This window comes from Saccopteryx bilineata, chromosome X (assembly GCF_036850765.1).
Source record: "Saccopteryx bilineata isolate mSacBil1 chromosome X, mSacBil1_pri_phased_curated, whole genome shotgun sequence".
Lineage (NCBI taxonomy): Eukaryota > Metazoa > Chordata > Mammalia > Chiroptera > Emballonuridae > Saccopteryx > Saccopteryx bilineata.
Window position 1 is genome coordinate 85209428 of NC_089502.1, and position 5480 is coordinate 85214907.

A 5480-nucleotide genomic window follows, 5' to 3' on the forward strand; every position below is an offset into this window, starting at 1 on the left:
GGTGATGAATACACAATACAATATACAGATGATGTATTATAAAATTGTATACCTGAAACTTGTATAATTATATTAAATGATATCACCCCAATAAATTCAATTAAAAAAACCTATAAGAAATGGTTTCTCCCTGCCTTTCTGACCTGATCTCCTAAGACCCCTCTTCATTCACTATAATGCATGAGCTTTCTTGTTAATTATTTAAAGAACCATGGTCTTTCTATCTAAGAAAGCTGTACTTGTTTTCTCTCCACCTGAAAAATACATATCTTATCTTACCTTACCTTACCTTACCCCACACCACTCACATTTTTAAGTGAATGACTCTTCCATAATTCAGGTCTCTGTTCAAATATTACCTTACTGTAAATCTGTACAATTTAATAAGTAAATATTAAGTAGTCATCTAGTAATTCTTTATTATGCTACCATGTTTTATTTATCTGCTAAATGTGTTGCTATTTGTATACTTATTTGTTATCATACTTTTATTAGAATGTGAGCTCTGTGAAAGAAGAAACTGTGTAGGAAAAGAAAATGTTTCCCTTTTTTCCTTCTAGGTTCTTTGGCTGGCCTGAAAATTAAATAGACATAATACTGATTAACAGGAGAAAAAAGAAAATTTAATTGTATACATAAAAGGTATCATTAAAATATCAGGCTCAATGAAGTGACCAAAGAAGGCAGCTTCTATACTTACACAAAGAAACAAATTTTGAAGAATTGATAAAACAAAAGAATTTGGGTTTGAGATAGCAAATTAATGAAGAAGTAACAAAGTTTGTTTATACAGACTTCTTTTTGCACCTTGAATTTTCTATCTCTAGAGATAAGGATGTTTTTCACTCTCCTGGTTTAATGAGACTATCTTTACATGGGAGATTTATTTCCTGCTTTCAGGGGAACAAAGAAATGCTAGAGTGTCCTTCTTTCACCAGCTATTTCCAAAGTAAATTCAATTCAAAATAGTCAAAAGTAACACATTTTTGGAGTGGCCAACTTTGAACTCCTTTATTTGTCTGCCAGGGATTCCTTCAACTTGTTTTCTGATATATCTTCAATATCCAACATACAACTTGGTATATAATAGTTTCTCTACATATATTTGTTAAATGGAGAATGGAAAAAAAATCACACATAATAAAACCAAAGAATGTATAATTTAAAATGTGTTCAGACATATATAAAGGAAAAATGCTGGGGGTTATGATATATACTGGTAAGATAGAGAATGGAAGAAAACTACATTAAGAAGATGCATTAGTCAAGTGCTTTCTAAAAATGTAGTAAAGTAAGTTGATTAAAACATTAGTCAAGGCCCTGGTCAGTTGGCTCAGTGGTAGAGCATTGGCCCGGCATGTGGAAGTCTCAGATTTGATTTCTGGTCAAGGCACACAGGAGAATTGACCATCTGCTTCTCCACCTCTCCCCTCTCCCCATCTCTCTTTCTCTCTCTTTTCTTCCTGCAGCCATAGTTTGATAGATTCAAGTTCATTGGCCCCAGGTGCTGAGAATGGCTCCATGGAGCCACCACTCAGGCACTAAAAGTAGCTCTGTTGTAAATGTTGCCCCAGTTGGGGAAAGCATTAACCCCAGACTGTGGTTGTTGGGTGGATCATTATAGGGGCTTATGCAGGAGGCTCTCTATTTATCCTCCTGTCACTTGAAAAAAGAAAAAAAAATTAGGCAAGTTCTCTCTGAGAATGTAGTAATAGATGAGAATGTGCTAGTCATATAAATTGTGATGGAGTTTCTTTTAATTTTTTTTCATTTATTTTTCTATATTTACTTTAAATCTTTCATGTTGTGTTAATTATAGAGTCACAGAAATTTGCTAAGATAATACAGAGATGTCCTGTGTATTTTTCATCCAGTTTTCCCAATGCTTTTTTTTTTTTTTATAACAGAGACAGATAGGAACAGACAGAAGGAAGGGAGAGAGAGATGAGAAGCATCAATTCTTCATTATGGAACCTTAGTTGTCTATTGATTACTTTCTCATATGTGTCTTGACTGGGGGGCTACAGCAGACCCAGTGATCCCTTGCTCAAGCCAGTGACTTTGGGCTCAAGCTGGTGAGCCTTGCTCAAACCATATGAGCCCACACTCAATCTGGAGACACTGGAGTCTCGATCCTGAGTTCTCCTCATCCCAATCCAATGCTCTACTCACTGCACCACCACCTGGTCAGGCAGTTTTTTTCAATTCTTATATGGGGAAATTATGTATAACTAATTAGAATATTGACAAAGATGTAATGTTTACATATAGTCCCATGCCATTTTATCACATGTGGAAATTTATGTAACTACTACCATGAAACATAGAACTATTTCACATTACAAACTATCTATATATATTTGTTTCAGTCACATTGATTTTCTACAGTTGTGTGTTCTGTCTGTTTAGACTAAGGTCAGTATGAATTTTTTTCTGTCCCATAAAAGACTGTTTGTAGAAAATGTATCAATTCATTTTTGTGGTGCAACCACAACTGAATGGATCCAGAGCCCAAACTGATTGAATTTGGAAAACTTTATTCACAGGCCAGTGGTCTGTCTGCTGCACTGAGAAAGCAATGAACAGAAATAAGCTCGGGGGGGATAGGGGTATTTATAGGCAAAAACCACAAGGTTACAGATTCTTCAGCACATTTGTATAATATCTTTGCAAAATCACACAAGCACACACTGTTCTAAGATAATAAACTGCCTTCCTGCAATATCTGCAAGGCTGATGCACAAGGAATGCATCCCACCTCAGCTAGCAAGATTAGATTTGAGCTTAAATGCTGAGTCTTGTGAGAATTTTCTACTTTAGCTGTAGCTGTAAGCTAAATTTGGTCAGGGGTCCTCCTCAGCATGGGCTGGCATGCCAGCACATTCCCCACTGGTTTCATCGGGGAATCAAATTATTGTTTCCTCATCTGTATGAATGGGCTGATAGTATGCCCTTAGTATTAGAAGCTTTATGGCTTGAATTCTGTTCTCTAAATCTAGTTGTTGTTTTTTTTCTTCTTTTCTATACAAACCTCTTATAACCTGCACAAACTTTCTGCAACTTATGTAAACCCTTAATTTTTATAAACTTTCTTATCTATTCAGGAAACTGGCTTTTATAACAGCTTACTTTCTTCCTTTATCATTCAAAAGTATTCCTATACCTTATCTTTATCAAAACTATATAATTCCTTTATAGTCAGGACTCTTAATACAGCTTGCCCTGGCTATCCTTTGACTTCAGTTTCTCTCCCTCCCTAAAGTCTAATTAAGAGGAGGTCCTCAGTGAGTTTCTTCAGGTATTAGCTGAGCATAGACCAGCCAGCTTCCAGTTTGTGGCTGGAACAGGGCATGCTGTCCTTCTCAGAGTCAACTTCTAAGGGTTGGCAGGGTCAGACTCCACTGTCTACGATGGTGTCTCTGCTGGGACTGAAGGCTTTCACTGGTTGTGCTGGACCCAGGTGGGTATGCCTTCTACCTTGGCAGTAGTGGAAGTGGTCAATACTGCATCCTAAACCAGTGTTTTATGCCCACAGCGCTGATGTGGAGCTTCAGGCTGACAACAAAGTATTCCTCCATCTCCTTGTGCTACACTAGCTCCTCACATACAGTTCTTGATGGGTCCTGGTAGTATATACAATAAGTATGTCCCATGGAATAAGGACCGTCATGGGGGCTAGGGCAAGGCCGCATGCAAATGAGGAAACTGAAACACCAAAAGCATTTCCCATATTCATCCAAAAGAGTTACGTCTATTATAGAACAACTCTTTATGCAGCTATAAAAAACACCTGCTCTCCAGGACACACCAACTTCCCCAAGAGGCAGATGCTCTGTGGTGTTTTCAGAATGGATTATTGTGAGCTTCACATACCCATTCTCAATATATCCTCTGTTGGTGAAGAGATTTGGAAATGTGCTGCACAAGTGGACATCGCTGCTGCAGTGCATGTCGACGTGAAGCTGGTATCCACACAGTCCGTACTCGAGGCTGTCATCTAGGAGGGTGGATACTCATAGAGGGTGGCGGCTGAGCCTAACGTGCTCCCCTCCAGCAGCTGATGGAAGTGGAGACTTGCTATGACGAAGGCCAGCTCCCTGCCTTCTTCTACAGCCCTACCAGGGGGCCGGGGCACAGGCAGAAGGTCTGCACTAGTTTGTTGCTGCCCATGGCGGCAGAATGGGTCAGGTCCTTCAGACTGTACCTGGTGAGCAGGAAATGCCAAAGAGATCTATTTTTGGTGGGGGTCTTGGACTGGTCCATAAAAATGGGCGTCACACCACAGAGATCTAAGGAGGTGAGCATGACCAGCCTTGGCTAGTCCTTGCCATGCTACACAGCCATGACCTAGAAGTCACTTATGCAAAGGTCAGCATGCTCTCCCTCAGTATAATGACCTAGTTGAGACCAGTGTGGAGGGGAAAAGCAAGCTACAGATGTGCACCACCGCACTGAGAAAAGAAATGCACACATTTATCTCACAGGTCACACACCTAAAGTATCAAGCGCCCTCACATGTCCAACCACCCATCTGAGGGCCTCCTTGGTTTTCATGAGAAGGCCCATGCAAGGGTTGACAGGCTTGAGGAGCCACGCTATGGATGCTTTCACAGCAGCAACTTGCCTGGTGATGTACTCTTTTTTTTTAGTAGCTGGCGTCCTTCTCCTCTAACGATAGCGCAAGCAGGGACACAGCTGTCCTCTCTACAGAACCAACTCTCTAAGTACACCTTTTTGGTGCAAAGGTCATTGCATAGATTCTGACCCAAAGAAAATTGTCGTTGGCCAGGTGGTAGAAGTGCCTGTTCACATAGTCGGTGCACAGCAGGGCTACCGCATCTAAGTAGGATAGGATCTTGAGCAAGACTTTGGAAGGCATGCTTTCCAGAGGCATGGTACAGGTCAGGGCGAACATCCCATAGTGCCCTTCGCAGGGAGTATGCTTCTTCCTTGGGGCACAGGCTGCAGTAAACTGCACCCCTCACCCTTTTCTCCAACAGAGGTGCAAAGCCAGCCTAAACAAGCTACGTGCTGCGTATTCGTTCTACCTGCCCAGAACTTGGGGGTCTGTTGGCACAATGTAATTCTTAATTAATATTGAGTACTTTTCCTACTAGCTGTGAGATCTTGGATACAAATGCAGGCCCATTGCTAGACCTAGTATTAATGGGCTAGCTAAATCTGGGAATAATTTCATATACCAATTTCTTAACAACTGTTATTGCAGTCTTATTTTTAGTAGGAAAGGCTCCTACCTATCTGTCAATTATTTTAGTAAAATCTATTTCTAAATGTTTACCTGGGAGAGTTCTTCTCTCCCTGTTTCTCTTTATAATTTTTTCTTATTCTTAGTCGTCTCTTTCCTGCTGGCAAAATCTTTTTCTAATTTGTTGCAAAAAACACCTTTGGCAACCTGGGTTCTAGTTCTAGTAAACTTACTAAAATTTCTTAAAAACCCCACTGGTTTTAGGGCTACCTTA

The 5480-nt window shown here is 40.2% G+C and overlaps 1 pseudogene; it reads right to left on the reverse strand.

The window, feature by feature from the left end:
- Positions 1 to 3587: 3587 nt before the first annotated feature.
- Positions 3588 to 4305, reverse strand: LOC136317719 (F-box only protein 15-like; annotated as a pseudogene).
- Positions 4306 to 5480: the final 1175 nt, after the last annotated feature.